We start from the raw sequence: 17,167 nt of genomic DNA, 5'->3' as shown, positions 1-17,167 counted from the left end.
TCGAACAGAAATCATTCTCTCATTTTGGAGATTGTATCCCAGTACTGCTTTCCCTACTCTTTTATTGACTATGAAGGCTACTCCATTTCTTCTGAAGGATTCTTGCTCACAGTAGTATACCTGATGGTCATCTGAATTAAATTCATCCATTCCTGTCCATTTTAGTTCACTGATTCCTAAGTTGTTGATGTTCAGTCTTGTCATCTCTTGTTTGACCACATCCAGCTTGCCTTCATTCTTAGATCATACATTCCAGGTTCCTATGGAGTATAGCAGCATCGGACTCTCCTTTCACCACCAGATACATCCACAACTGAGTGTCCTTTCGACTTTGACCCAGTCACTTCATTCCTTCTGGCGCTACTAGTACTAGCCCTCCGCTCCTTCCCAGTAGCATATTGGACACCTTCCAACCTGAGGGGCTCATTTTCCGGTGTCATATCTTTTTGCCTTTTGGTACTGTCCATGGGGTTTTCATGACAAAGATACTGGAGTGGGTTGCCATTTCCTTTTCCAGTGGATCACATTTTGTCAGAGCTCTCTGCTATGACCTGTCCGTCTTGGTGGCCCTGCATGGTATACTGTAGCTCATAGCTTCATTGAGCTACACAAACCCCTTCACCATGACAAGGCAATGATCCATGAAGGGGTTAATATCATTAATTCCTTTAATATATTGTGTGCATGTGTACATTTATGTGGTACCCCCTGTGGCTTGAAGGGCACATGGCCTTTGGTTGTAAATGATCTTGCATATCTTATTTCCTGCCTCTGCAGAAAAAGGTGTATTCTCCTCTGCTCAGCTGATTACTCTGTGATTTCACAGTGCATGATGTATATTAGCTCAGCCTCCAAAAAGACTTTGTTTACAGAATAATTCTGCCACTCTAAGATCTTCCTAATAGGTTATTATCTTTCCTTATTTAATAATCCCAAGAGCTCCAATTTTCTGTAGCAATGGTTTAGCAAAACATGTGTTCTACTCTCAGCTGATAGCCATGGGTAATGGAGAAATGAGGGCCAGGATATTTTGTCAGAAGCAATTGCTAAAGGAGGATACTGCATAGCATGACTTGATGGTAACCAAACTCCCAATCTTTCCTGCTGTTTGAAGTTAATGTGGTTATGTCTCTGAAGATAAAATAGCTACATGGTGCTTATGTTACCTTGGCAATGCAGCTTTCATCTCTGCTATGCAGAGGTCACCAAAGATGCCATTTTGATTCATGAGTGAACATGCTCTGCTCCTTAGGGTACCAAAATCTAAAGCAAATAGAACCCTGCCTGATAACCATTTAAATTAGTCAATATAGATTTATAGTTAATTGCTATTTTTCTTGGTTTCAAAATTTCAGATATCCAATAACCACTTATAGGATAAATCTTTAATGACAGTTTCTATTACAGTGAATATAATAACAAATACAGTGAATCTAATAAATTACTTTTCATCTCACATTCTTAATAGCTTATAGGGAGTCTTCCCTGCTCAAGGTTGGTAGGTAAGACTGTAATCCTAAGGCATGTTTAAACAGAAAGAAGTCCTACTATTGCTAGTGCTGGCTGAAGCATGCTGTGATTTGTGGGGCATTTGCTGTCTAAGCTTGCATAGGATTCTTCCTTAAGTCACTTTGCCAGCTCTACTGATTTTAGATTTCCATAACATGTACCCAAACCCCTCTCTTTCACAACTTAATTTACAGACATTAATAAGTCTGTCCCTTTTATATACTTAATTTTGTATATCAAAGTTAAGATAAAGAAGATTTAGAATCCACCTAGACTGGAACACTTGTAGCTAAGCTTTAAACACATATTTATTTATGAAATGTAAAAAATGTCTAAAACAATAAGTCATATGACGAAAATAATGGTTTTACCTTATCTACCTTCATTCACCCCAGTAATTTCTTGAGTTGGCTTCTCCTTAACTCAATTCACTCTCTCTGAACTTTAACCCAAACTGCCCCCTATTTCCTCTCACTGCCTCTTTCCATTCTAACTCCACAGGCTTCCTATCTTCTAACCAACTGCCTCTGTTCTTACTTCCTAATTGACTTTCCCAGCTGACACCTGACCCATCTTCTCCATTCTGACCCTGCTGTCAATCATTCTGCCACTCATTCTCTTATCTCCCACATGCTGGGCAGTAGCCACTTTGTTCTGCTTTCTGAGAAAACAGTCATCAGGACCCCTATACAGACTGTGACTGAAATGCACCATATGAGCTTTTAAACACTCCCCATCAAGCTTCCTCTCCCTGGGGCTATTTTACAGGAAATGCCATACCAGGGTTCAAACTAGGATTCTTTGGGCTGAAGTGTGGCTGACACATGCAGAGCATCTCTACATTGTGCATTGCATCACAACATCTACATGACACTTCTGGGAGAGGTCATCTGGAGGTATGGGCTGAAGTGTCACCAATATGCTGATGACACTAAGGTCTGCCTCTCATTCTCATCTAATCCAGGTGAGACAGTGATTGTTCTAAACCAGCGCTTTGGCTCTGTAATGGACTGGATGAGGGCCGATAAGGTGAAGCTCAGTGCAAACAAGATAAGTGCAATCCATCTGTCCAACTGGAAAATTTTCAACCTGTTCTAGACAGGGTTGCACTCTTCCTAAAGGATCAGGTTCATAGCTTGGATGAGCTCCTTGAACCCAAGTTGTCCCTTGTCTCACAGGTATCTCCATTGGCCAGGAGCACCCTCTATCAGCTTAGGCTGATTTTTCAACTACATTCCTACTTGGTTGAGCCTAGTCACAGTTATCCATGTGCTGGTAACCCCCCACCTGAATTACTATAATGCACTCTGTGTGGGGCTGCCTTTGAAAATTGTCTGGGCATTTCAACTAAGAAAAAGCAATGCAGCTACTAATGAGGATTGGTCCTAGCAAGTACATCACACTAGTCTTTTGCCAGCTGCATTGTCTGCCCGTTGTTGCCCAGGCGCAATTCAAAGCGCTTACACTAACCTATAAAGTCATCTACAGCCATGGGCCAGGATATCTGAAGGATCATCTGTCTCAGTGTGTTTCTACCAGACATCTCAGACCTATGGGAGCCCTTCTCTGTGAAATGGAAAGACCCTTTTCTGCTATCATGCCTTGCCTATGGAATGCTCTTCCTAAGGAGATGAGACTGGCACCCTTACTACTTAGCTTCTATCACCAGGTAAATATATTTTTATTCAGTACTTGTCTTTAGTAAATTTCCTGGTCTTGTATTATTATTATTATTGCTGCATTTTTATTATTCTGTGCACTTGTTCTCCTTTTCTGTATTTTATATTAATTTGATTTTATGCTGCATTGGATGTAGTAGTTTTAATCTTGTTATGGTTTTATGTTTATGCGTCTGGTTGCTATTTTTGTGAACTACCCAGAGAGTCCTCGGGCTATGGAGTGGCACACAATTCATTCAATCAATCAATCAATCAATCAAATTCTTGGGTAATTTAGTATACTAATGACTTGGACTAATCCTACTTATCCATGCACACTGCTGGATTCTCTTGGACAAGTAAGCTATGTAATGAATTCCTGTTTAAGTTAAGCTTTGCTGCCACCATGGCAACCTTGTGGCTGTTCCCACATGTCATTGGCCCAGTGCATATAGGGCACACACTTCTCTGTTTTTCTTTCCTGGGCAGGGGGAAAATGATCTGAAAATTGAGGAAGATAAAATTGTTCACATCCATCACAGCTTGGACATCACAGTTAATGCAGTTCCATTAACAGAGGTGTCTTGATCACCATTTGACATAATTTTCTTTAATAAGTTTTTGAGGCCTGAGGGTGCAGACCAAGGGCTTGACCATGTCCTATTGACCACTTGTGTGCTTGACCCTTGCCTGTAATGACTTACTGCATCTAATGGCAGATGTCCAGGGGCTTATCAAATCCTCCTTACAAGGCAGTGCCTAGCTGATACCCAGAAGACACTAACAACAGAAGACAACATCTGTCAACAACTACAATAAAGTAGCTATTAACCCTTCCTGGGCAAGGTATTTTAGCTGCTCATTGGCAGCCAACTCCAGGCACTCTTGAATGGAACCAATTATACAGATCCATTTCAGTTGGCCTTCAGGCCTGCTTTTAAAACAGAAACTGCCTTGTGTTATACCTTTCCTGAAAGATGAATAAAGAGTTTGACCTTGTTGATTCTCTTGGAGCTCTTAGTAGCATTGGTTGTCTGGTTGAAAGTTGGAGGAACTGTGTTGGGATCCTTATGCTCTTATTTGGATCAACAGAAGGTGGACCTATAGAATTATTTCTCTGTCCCTTGGCAGTTATCCTATGGGATGCCACAAGGCTCTATATTATACTCCATCTTCAGGGTACAGCTATACAAATTCAAATACCCAAAGGCAGAGGTAGACAGATGTTTAGGAAGTCAACTTCCAGCTTTCTTGGCCACTGGTGACACTAGGAGGGGTTTTTGGGAACTGAAATCCAACACTTTTGGGGCAGTATTAACTGTATTAGAAGAAACTAGGTGTTTTACTGTATACAAAGCAGAGATAACAATTAAAATTTCTCTTTTCAATTGCTTGCACCACCATGCTACTAATGGATCTTTGTCCAGCATGCACAAGCTCCACTCGCGCTTTCTTACCACTTTGCACAACTGCAAGCCCTAGATTGGAAGTCCTATGGGAATGTGTTCCGGTATCACATATTCCACTAGTGCAATGAGCTCTGCTAGCATTTTCTAGTTCCACTTCCATATGTTCCACTTCCGAACCACTTTACTGTTTATATAAACTCTGCTGGAACACTGTACAATGAATAATACAACCATCATTTTGATGGAGTTGCGCAAACCTAATCTGATTTGGCTAAATTGCCCTGTTGGATGCTGCCCTGGAGATCTACCTTCTGCTCACTGCTACCCAAAGGTAGCCCCCAGCATGAGACCATTGTTTCTTTGTTTCCATTTCTGCTGACAAGAATTTGACAAAAAGGAATATTTATCTAACAAATATTTTAAATAAAATTGGACTGATCTGCCTGATAAAGTGGCCAATGAAGGAGCAATTGTTAGCTGCCTAGACTCAGTTTAAACATTCCAAATACGAATTGAAAGATTCTACACAGACACACCATCAAGAGCAGGTGGGGAAAATTAGAAACATTACATAGATGCTCTTCTCCTCTATCTGTTTCAATTTTATTTATTTATTTAGAAAATTCCTATGCCGCCCCATTCACCGAAGCCTTTTTAAATTCCCCAATGGAAGCCATTCCATGAATTGCAGTGATTTCCCTGTTCACCTGGAAATGGTTGGAGTGTTCACAGTGCAGCATAAAATCACTAGGTATGGAAGACTGTGCCAGCCTCTACCTCTTTTCTTACAGCTTTGAGACATGTGGCAGAGTGGATGCTCATAGATGGGTATTCTACCCCTCCCAAGACAAGAAAACATGGATTTATTGTTTCATTTAACTAAGATTTTCATAAAGCATGTTGTAATTTACTTTATGTTCAGTAGTTTTCACAACCAAAATGATATTGCCTTGAACTTGCAATGGTTAATAAGTGGTGATATCCTAACTGTAGTTGTCAAAACTATGAAAATACAGACTCAAACTTGATCATTGCTGCTAGAAACTACTTCCAGGTGTGAACAGAAAAAGGTGACTTTAAAACTTGACATGTGTGACCCAAAGCAACCAGTTCTGTTGGAAGAACATAATTATTGAAGAAAGGGGGGATATTTTTAAATGACACTTCACAGAGAAGAACTGTTTTTGCCCTTACTATAACTTCGAAGATCATTGTTGCCTCAATAAAAACAAAACATGTATGTAATAACATTTGGGAGCCTCAAAAGTCTTGTACTGAGCTCACGAGTCACAGTTGTCTTTTGTATAACAAAGCTTAGTCACATAATTCCACTCTCAAAGGTGGGGGAAATATAAAGGCATGTCTCTGATTAGCTATTTTGCAGGGATCCAGTTGAAAAGTTCTTGTGTGGTATCTATCAAAAACAATGGAAAAACTCATATATTTCAGGAGACAGGAGAAGAAGGCACATACTTGTTACTTGAGCACCACATTACATAACTAAATCCAAGATTCTGTGCAATACCCAGTCTGTGCAAATGCTTTAAATGCTAGTAATTATGTTTATATCGAGAACCATACAGTTTATATTACACATTTATATTGTACCCACTCTGAGAGCCTTTCTGGTTAATGGGGTGGGATATGAATCTAATAAATAAATAATAATAATACATGTTGGAACACTAATCTCTGACACAGAACAAAAAATATGATAAGTGCTAAATGAGGAAAAATGATCAGGTGAGGTGAATTGGTGCTCGGCAATATGGGTTATATTTTTTATTATTTATCACTTAGTATATCTGAATGGCTCACATATAAAAGTTGCAAAACCTCAATTTATGTTACATTATCATTATTAATAAATAAGATGTTGTAAAGATAAAATTTTGAACTTCTTGCACCTACAGTGTGGAGAAACGAAGAGAAACAAGTCCCAACCTGTTAGAATCTTTCAAAACTTTAGGAAGTTGGCTAACTAGGAACCAGCCTAGGATGTTTCATCCAGTGTCCAAATGTTTGATGATATAATTGCAAGGGAATGACATGCACCACTGCACTGACAGATTTGAGACTATGTCCCTTGCTCATAACTGTCAGCTAGGAACAGCTAGGCTTTTATCATTTCTGGTGGCAAACTCAATGGAGGGCTGTTTCCAAGTCCCAAGTGCCTCTTGGGGATGCCCCTTCCATGGTTACTGGCTGCTCCGTTCCACACAGAGCCACTTATGTCCAAATATCTGTCATTACAAATGTATTAGAATCCAAGTCTGTCTGGTTCCCCATCTTGAAGCATTGCCACTGTGTTCTGTCATCCAAATGAGATAGAACCACTATGGAGTCATATGAGGAATACACAGGATCCAACTTAACATGCTGCCTTCAGGTGTTATGATGTCTTCTTTTTTATCCCCACCACACAAACATAAATATGCAGTAATAGACATAAAATATGTATGTAACTTGATCATGTGGATGTGTCCTTGTTGACTTTTGACTTCCTAATCAATATGTTTGGACAACAGAGATGTGTGACTGGCATTAATGAAAAAGAAGAAGAATGTTATCCTCTTCCTCATGTCTTGGAAATGACAAGTATTTCTGGTTCCCTCTTTTATGTGTATAAATAATTATTTATAAATGTTGGACAACCATGCCTGGTCAATGTTGAAGGATGGTTCTTCTGGACAGCCTTTCTTTAGACTTTTGAGATCTCAAAGAACCTTCTGTTGTGCCCAATCTGCATGAAGTACTCGTGGCACAACCCTTAAGATATGAAAGGATTCACAAATTTCCTTCGTCTTTTCATTTTAATAGCATGTGAAATATTCTGAAAATGGTTGTATTTTGTCTAATCCATTCAGATTCACTACTTGCTAAAATGGAGGAGCATGCTAGAAAAATTGGAAAGTGTCCTTGAGAAGACCTTGAAAAGCAATTAAGAAATGAATTAGACTGGCCTTCCCCAACTTGGTACCCTTCAGAGAACACCTTCCAGGATTCCTGACCTTGGACCATCCTGAATGAAACTCCAAAATATCTGAAAGACACCAAGTCAGGGAAGGCTGCATTAAATGAATCAAGAAAATTAAAAGAGTGACTAGTAGGCTCTAGAGTTGCAGCAGATCAAAAGAACATGTATACAATATTCTTATGAAGATATGGGGGGAAAGTGCTTCAGCATTTGGAAGCAATCTGCAGTGAATGCTTTCTTAGACTCTTCCATTATCAGGGAGAATATTGTCATCCATACTACTGACATTAAAAGCAACTGCCAGTGGTACTGTCATTACTGTTGCTGTGAAATACCTTCCATGACATTGAATGGATTACTTTTTTCTTTTAAATATTTGCCACAACTTTGCAAACAGACATGCTGATATAGGCTAACAGAGATCTCTCATCTATCACCTGTCACTGCATCATAGGAAAGAAATTGTTAAGCAGGAAATTGAGAAGAGCACACGCTGACTTTTGAAATTAAATTAAAGGATTACGGGCTTGGCTTCTAATGCTGACAGGTAGCAAAACTTGTCTGAAGAGGTTTGCATTTTATTGCCAATTTGGAAACAATAGTATTCACTGTGCTTAATGAAACTGTCTAAATAATATGGCACAATATAAATTTGCTGTATAAAACCAAAGGAGAACCATCACTCACTTCCAAATGCAATGTAAGGTATGATGCTGAAAAAGCAGCAACTATAGACTATTCCAAACTATCTGGCAACCTGGGAAGTATTAGAGGGGATTGTTATGATTAAAGCCAATGGGAGACAAGGTGGCATTGCAAGTTAAACCGCTGAGCCACTGAACTTAATGTTCAAAAAGCCAGCAGTTTGAATCTGTGTGGCAGGGTGATCTTCCACTGCCTTATCCCAGCTTCTGCCCATCCAGCAATTAGAAGGCATGTAAAAAGCATGAGTAGATAAATGGGGACCCACCTCAGAGGGGAGCTAGTGACCTGAATGGAAGTAAGTAGACCAGCCTGTCTCAGATCTACAGCAGCAGTGGTGGAAAAAGATCCCGGAGGACCCCAACATTCCCACAGACTAACACGAGCTGTTCTGTGTGCAAAGCTAGCTTGCTCCCGGTGGGGCACCATGGATAGCATGTGAGTATGAACCAAAGAGCTAGCAATCTTAGGCAAACTATTCTACAGTAGCACTGTAGACTTCCTGGCTAATTGTTCCAATGCCATACAAATTAGATAAATAAATAACATTAAAGCCAATACTTATTCACCCAACCTGATTTTCCTGCTAAATCATGTACTAATAATGATATGGGAGAAATGGCCTTGAGAAGAAAATAATTAGCGAAGGCTTTTGTGACCATATGCAGAAATAAGGAGCAAAGTAGGGTTTGTGGAGGGGCGAGATACTCATCCAGTTCATTTTGCAGTGCAAGCTTGCTCAATTCACACTTTCTGAATCTGGATTGGTTCAGATGTTGTATGTTAATGTGCTGTGTATTCATAGCCTTTCAGAAAAGGCTTTCATCATGGTAAAGCAAGCCCATATCAAAGGTTGATGGCATTGCCTAGCAGGTCATATAAATTACTGATATTGCTTTATCATCTCTGAATCACTGCTCAGGCAACATATAGTGAGTGAATCTGAGTTTCAGAATATTCCATTTGGGGGTGTAATGATTTTTTAATGATATTTTGAAGCTTGGATGCAGAGTCAAAGGTGATGTCTTCTATGGAAGACTAATGAGGTCAGCAGTGAGTCTGCTACAGGGAAAACTTGGCCTTTAGAAAGAGGGAAAGAGTCCATTGTTGCAGTCTCCTCTTGGTATTATGATAGGCTTGGATAAGAAGGCAGCAGGTTTCCATCCAGGCAGCATCTTTCGATGCCGTGTCATAAGATAGGCTTGCTAGAAGAACAAGAGGCACCATGCGGCTAAAGTTAAGCTCTTGTAGGCCACACTGATTTCAAAAGAAGAATTAAAATGATGCTTAGATCTCTTGGGATGAATTAATGTAATTTGGTGTGATTAATTTGTGTTGGATTGCTCCCTTAATCTTTGTCTATGAGAAAAAACTGAATCTCTCCCTTTCTCACCCACACACATCTCTCCTCTCTATCATTCTCTCTTTGTGTCTCTGTGCATGCATGTTTGCATGCTTGTGCATGCATAGAGAAAGAGAAAAATATTTATTTATATCTATAATCAATGTATATTCATTTACAATCTAGTACAATATCTTCAGATGTATAGCTGTACAGCAGTTAGGAGATCCACCATGAACCAGTCCAGTCAGCAAATTCAGAGCTGGTTTCTAAAACTGTTGGTGTCTTAAAGGGACTGTGCACCTCAAGGAATTTTGTAATTTCAATGAGTTTCTCCTCATGTCACTGGCAGAGGCTCTGCTCTGAGTGCCCCACTGTTAGCTGGTGATTGGGAAGAGAAGATTTTCAGTGGTGGTACCCCTGATGGAACCATATTGTTCTGTTACACTTTCTAAGGTTTCAGCTTCAGCTCATTTTAATCTGTTTTATTGCTGGTTTCCATTATTCCTTTGTTCTGCTGCATCATATTCATTGTATAGATAATATTATTATTTGAATTTTGTGAACCCCCTGAGAGCTGTTTGGTTAAAGGTTAGCATATAGATATACAAAAATATGAATACATTAAGTTCTTTATTCAGCCCAAAATTGCCATGACTTCACTAAAAATGCTGTCTTGTAATAACTTTAGTCCAGATGGCTGTGAGTATTAATATGAACATGTATAGGGAGTACTTTGGATATCATAACATGCTATGTTAGCATTAAGCTAAACTCTCTTTCTCTCTCTCTGAGAAAAGTTTGGTAGCAGGCTCAAAGTGATAGTAAAAAGCAGCAGCTAAAAAGTAGCAAGGGAAACAGCTAAAAAGTGTTGGGAGATAATGGCACCATGAAAAGGTCACACAAACTCCTGTGAATGGAGGATCATTAGTGCACAATACATGTCTCATGTTGAGTAGCCCATAATTTATGAGCGGGTTGGCAAATATTGTCTGCACAGCTATAAGGAAGAAAAAGCCAATTTGGTGTGTAAAACAATTCCAAGTACTCCCCATGTTCAATGGTCAAGGAAAGGGAAATGCAATAGTGACCTTCAAATGGGGAAGTCAGAAACCATCAGCAAAGCTTGCTCTAATGAATATCCCAACCTAGTTTGGGACATGGATTAGTCTTCTGGTCATCCACAATCCCACCTGGTTTCCCATGGGTTAGATACCTTTGTCCAGATGTTCATCATGTTTGGATAATGCTGGGCCAATGCTCCTATTTCCCATCTCAATTCTTCCTGTCCAGCAGCAAGGAGGGAAGAATCAACCACATGTATTTAAAAAAATGCACATACACAGATTCTACACTGTGCTGATCTACATTGTTACTAATCAATAAACACTATTTCTATTGAAAGGTGAGGTGTTAATTATACACACACATCTTTTCCTGAATTCCTAGAGGATACATATCACCAAGCCAAATTGTCTAGATGCAACATTACTATTATATCATCGTCTTTCCCCCTTCTAGGGTGAGAGCTGAGCTTTGTCATGTCTGCAGGAATGACAAACTATATACACGAAGATGCTATGAATCATTAAGGTCATGATTTCTTATTCATTGTAGTCATTATATAGTCAGACTGACAGAGGTATGAGACAAAATAGGACTATTTTCCCCATTTACAGGCTCTTGAAGCAGAGTCCTTTTCAGAATCAAGATGACGCATTTCCTAGGGCTCCACCAAGTGCCCAAAGGGAAGGAAAATGTGTATTCATCATTGAGAAGTAATGATTAATGTGATTATGGTGATTAAGGATAAATAATAGGTCCTGGATATTTTTGGGATTCTCAGCCCACCCCAGCTCTTCAACAGATGACAAATGCAGCACACAGATGCAGTCCTATTTAGATGCCTTCCATATACAGAATTAGGAGCTAATGCTAAGCAGCTGTAACTTCCATCCATTTGTGGGCACTTAAGATCTCTTTAAAAAATCAGGTATTTTAGCTTCAGAAGATAATTTAGCAACCAGAGGCCTTGTACATCTGCATCTGTTTCTGTCTCCTCCCACTCTCTATATTTTAAAATACATTGTTATTCTAAAACTCTTAGATGAATTAAAGAAAGATGAATGACTAATTATTCTATTTCTTCTTTCTATCATATTCAGGTAAAGGGATGGGAGCACCTGGCCCCACTAGAGCTCAATCCAGTTAGAGGGTGGAATCCAGTGAAACCCTTCCAATTCATTACCTCACTGCCAATTCTCTTCCACAAACAACAGGCCCTGCAATTTCCATTTTGAAAGCAGGGCACTGCTTATGCAGCTGAGGTGAATTGCTCTCTAGAGAAACTTCAGAATGAGCTGAAACACTTCCTCCTGCACATGTCAGTGAAGCTTTCATATGCAAGCTCTGCAAGCCGGCCCCATTTCAGAAATCTTCACTCATGTTGGGCTGTCACTGGAAGTGGCAAATGTACATTCCAAAACCAATAGGTGGCACTTGCAAAAGTGAATGTGTGGAAATTAAAAGAACCCTTGGGGGCAGGGAAAAGTCCATAGTGGTACTATAAGTTGATGATTTATCTGCATGTGGGAAAGGTACCCAAGATGGGGTTTTATTTCCTCTGAAGAAACAGCTTTATAGGTCACAGGTGTTCCTTAATAGGTCTTTCTCAAGAAATACAAGACTAACTTGTTCTGTGGCCCCGGATCACCTTAGGCTCATGCAGCTTAGCTATGCCAGCTGCAGCTCTAGCTGGGCAGAGATAGTCTGGCCTCAACTATCCATAGTCTGGTAATCTGCAGTTGCAGTTCATGAGGCTACCCTTAGAGGTTGTTTGGAAGCAGTAGTCAGTGGTGAAAACAGCTACTAGATTACTGAGTAGGATATTAAGGAAACCCCACTGGCTCCCAGACCATTCCCAGTTCCATTGCAAAGTGCTGGTATTGCTCTTTCATGTTTAAGTGAAAGCCTTCGTGGTTCAGAATAATGTTGTTTAAATAAGCACCTATCTATGCTTATAACCTCATATTAAGATGCTCTCTGAAGGCCTCCTGCTGAGCCTCTTTGCCCTGAGGTGAGGCATGTGGCTAGCCATGAGAAGGCCATCAAAGTGTTGGTGTCCAGCTGTGGAAGGCTTTTCTCAGAGAGTCTCACCCAGAGCTAGCTTTCTAACACCTTGCAAATGCTGTTTTTTATTTGTTTTCTTGAGCTTCTGGTGTGTGCAGTTTTAATCCTGCTGACTGTTTCATGCTGGTTTTGTAATTCAGTGGGGTTTGGCTTATTACTGTGGAGTCTTTGCATTTACATTTTAATTGCTTTATTCATCTGGAAACCAACCTGGAAATATGATATAAGGGCAGTCTAAAAATAATCATTCATTCATTCCTTCACAATTATTTTTAGGCTGTCTTTAGAGCACTAGAGACTAACCTGCAGCCCTCACCCTAATTTCACATACCCTTCAGTCTAAGTTCAACAAGATGAGACAAACACTTTTCAGTGGTGACACATCAGCTGTGGAATGTCATCCCTGGAGAGGCTAAGCTGACACTCTGGGCACCAGATGAAGGCCTTTTATTCTTCTAGCCTTCTTAGTCTTTCAGTGTTAACAAAATTGTGTTAGGATATTTTAAACTTTTGGCACTGCTGAGAGCTTTTATTTTTAACTCTGGTTTTATTTGGTTTTAAACATTTGGAGATGTCTATATTCTGTTTTATTGTATTTAAGATTTTTGGTCTTGTTTTGTGACTACCTAGGAAGTTTCAGCAATTAGAAATAAAGGCTGTTTCCATCTCAAAACCAGACTTGAAAATGGATGCAAAAGGATCTAACTAATCAGCAATATCCCACATTTGCTGATATTAAAAAAGCTAATATTTGCTCTAATACCTTGCCCAATAATTAGCCAAGGATGACAATTATCAGAATATCATTGGTACTAGATTATACATCCACAATAGTGGCCTTTCCACTGTTTTCTTGAAGAACCATTTATTACCTCCACGTTCCAAACACCCAGACCAAACTTCACTTATTTCACAAGTCAAACATCCCAAGAATTGTGGTGGTCCTCAGCCCTCTAAGCACATCTTCTGATTGTACAAGCTGAAGGATACCAATAACAAAGTTCATATTTAATAGACAGAAGATTGATATATACATTAAAGGATATATTCCGTAGTTGAGCAGAGGTGAGTATTCTAGTACCAGAAAACTAAAAACATGACCAATTTAAAAAGCAACCAATATAAATCTGTTCACAATGTGGAATAAGGAAAATAGAGCTACAAAGGTGAACTCCAATGTTTATCCACCAATGCCCAGAGCATGGGTAATAAACAACATAAACTTGAACTCCAAGTACATGGAGGCTCCTGTATCCTTATTTCTGTCTTTCTTTGCATCTTCCCCCTTTTCCCTTTAGCAAAGTCATGCATAAGCAGGTCTTCCTCTCTTAGTTAATTTGCCTGTACCTTTGGCCCTCTAATCCCTACTTCCTCATTCTCTATTGCTTGAAACATGGACCTTTGTTCCTGCACTGTCACTTATTAGTATTTCCAGACTGTAACTGGGCTGCTTGTTGCTCATTCCACAAGTCCACGGTCACCCGTATATGTCTAAATCTACTCAAGATAGTCTTCCTTGGTTATTTTATTTCTCCATTATTGGAATACATGTCAATGATTACCTGAAAAATATACTTTTTACAGGAAACATGTTTTATCATTCATCTGATTTTTATTGATATCTTTCAGCCTTTTTCTTTTTTCTTGGTGCAACTTGTTTAGGTTGGTAGAAAGACAAATTAGTGTTAGGGGAACATGAAGGCTGCTGTCACTGTTCAAGAGTAAGGAAAAATAATGTTATTTCTGTGTGTCATTCAAAAAGGGACACCAGAGATCTCTCTTCCATTGCAGATTCCCAAAACATTAATGATTATATTGCCACACCATTTCGTTTTGCATTTCAGATAGTACTTTCCTGTCAAAACCAAAATCCAAATGAGAAGACACAGATATACTCATAGAGATTTTGTACTTTATTATAGAAGAAATTGAACACCTTTGTTTCTTTGAAAGGAAATTTATGCTGACCGGAAAGGAAGAATGGATGCTGTTCTCTAGGAAAGTCCTCCCCTCCCCCTCCCCCTCCCCAGGAGGGAGGGGTGATAAGCTAAAACCAGTCTTAAGCTCCTGAAATGGCTAATGTGAAACATTTGGTTGGGTGTATTGTGGTGATGAAAGCCCATAATGAGCTTTTCTGTCTGATCTCTTGTGGTGGGACTGAAAGCAGTGGTGAGCTCAGCCTGCTTAGCAAATGGCAACTCTTAAACCAATCAAAAGCTGTTTAATTGGACAGATTATCCTCTGTGGTTTTGTTTTGCTAGATAGCATCATTATACAAGGCAAAATGGATTAAATCAATTGTACTATAGAAGAAATTGGAAAGCAAAACGTTTCTTAGTATGAAGGGACAATCACGTTTGCACAAACGAAGAGAAACACACACATATCCTATCTTTATTTTTACTGTGTTGAATAAGGGCAAGAAAAATTGACCATCCAGGAATGCTGAAGCATTTGAAAGTTTAGAATGTCATTTTCAGTCAGTCTTAGCCCTGCTTTGAGTAGTAATGATCTTAACAATTTATAGCTAAGATTAAACATTTGATATTGCTTCAAACATTTTATTTCTACCTGTGTACAGCTCCTGGGAATCTTCTGTGTTATGCCTCCACAATATGTAGTGAGACACAGTTATTCATTCACACTTGGGGAAGATTTTCTTGTGTGATGAAGTTTACAGAATATATCTGTTGCAGAAATTATGACTTTTATCTTGGAATCAATTGAGATAACAATGAATCTTGCATAACATGCATAGATCTTACAAGAATTTAAAGTGCAATGTTCTCCTTGGAAACATTTATATTGGATGAAATGTAAGACCAAGTAATAAATATAAGTTAAAGGTATATATTACAGTGATAATAAAATCACAGAACCATACACTAAACAAATATTACTTAAAGAGAGACCTGCACCTTGACGATCTATTTAAAAGAGGTTTCTTTCCCCTCTGGCATTCATTATATAGTTGATCTGAAATATGTTTTGTTCATGGTATTCAAAAATAGAACTACTGTAAATATTTTTCCATTTCTGTGTAGTGATGTGTTAGTTCCCCATGGCTTACATGAGGCTTAAGCAACCTCCCCAAAAGACTTTTTCCTCCTCAAGCTAATCCAAATTCTCCCTTGAAGTCAATAATAATATCAAAGTTTTCAATGGTTTCAAGAGGAAGCATCTAGAATTATTTGGTAGGTAAACAGAAAACCACTTGCTGAAAATCCTCATGCTTTAAAGCTTCAGTACTGGGTTATTGCTAGTACTTTGGTCTGAGTTAGAGAAGCCTTTGAGGTCTTCTAACACTTACTTCTCTATTGAGGCGAACATCATTGCCACCCCAAAAATCATTTCTGGGTCTGATCCAGGGACCATGGCTTAATGGCAAAGAATATGCTTTACATGCAGAAACACTTTTCTGGCTCTGTGATTCCAAGGAATCTAGTGCCCAGATTTAGATTACATCTCATGGAATAGGAAGGGGCCTTATATGACCATCAAGTCCAACCACCTGCTCATTGTGGCACTCCAAGCAAAGCATCCCTGGCAACTGGCTGCCCAGCTGACTCTTGAATGATTCTAATGTGGCAGAGCCCACAACCCCCCCCCCCAAGTAATTGGTTCTATTGTCATGCTGCTTTAACAGTCAGGAAGCTCTTCCTAATGTCCAGACAGATCTCATGTCCAAATGGAATCTCCCATCAGCTTAAGCAGATATTGGCAATGAAAGTGGATTATGGTAGTTGCAGCCCCCTAATTTCTGGATGTGACCAGCTTGCCTGCCATTGGCCTACGAGGAGGAGAGGAAGTTCTGTGGAGCACTGACCCAGACAATGTCCTTTCCCCACAAAGGAGAACCCCCTCTTTCCAATGCCTCCTTAGTTTGAGGAGATCTCATTATCTGAATCTCTAGAGTCTGCACTTTCTAGTCTGGGAATTGCTACCTTGGTGAATGAATGAATGAATAAATAAAACTGAGTTCCAGTCCCAGCAGTACTATCAAAGACAACTGTTGCTAAATCAGGCAAGGCATCATTAACTATAAGAACCTTTTTTACTGGAGTTAGAAATAGCCACTCATATTTATTTTATTTTTATTTTATTTAGAAAATTTCTATGCCGCCCCATATTGAGCCACTTATATTGAGCTTCAGCATTATTTTAGGCTCAGTCTAGAACAGAGGTGATGAACCACTTTCAGCCTGACAGCCAGATTCCATTTTGGATACTCTATTAGGGGCTGCATTCCAGTCATGGGTGACACTGAAGGGAAAAGGAGTAGGGCTAAGAGGTACCAGCACATTTTGCTTCTAGCACTTAGTAAACCTTAGGAGAGGCTTTCTGACATTAAGAATAGGCAGCAGAGGGAGATATGGAACAATGAATCAATTAAGGGGATTTTACTTGCCCTGGCTTCTGGAATACGTGGTGAGTGCAGGAG

This window comes from Varanus komodoensis, unplaced genomic scaffold (genome assembly GCF_004798865.1).
Source record: "Varanus komodoensis strain SLA01 unplaced genomic scaffold, ASM479886v1 scaffold4, whole genome shotgun sequence".
Lineage (NCBI taxonomy): Eukaryota > Metazoa > Chordata > Lepidosauria > Squamata > Varanidae > Varanus > Varanus komodoensis.
Note: the sequence above shows the minus strand (reverse complement) of the source record.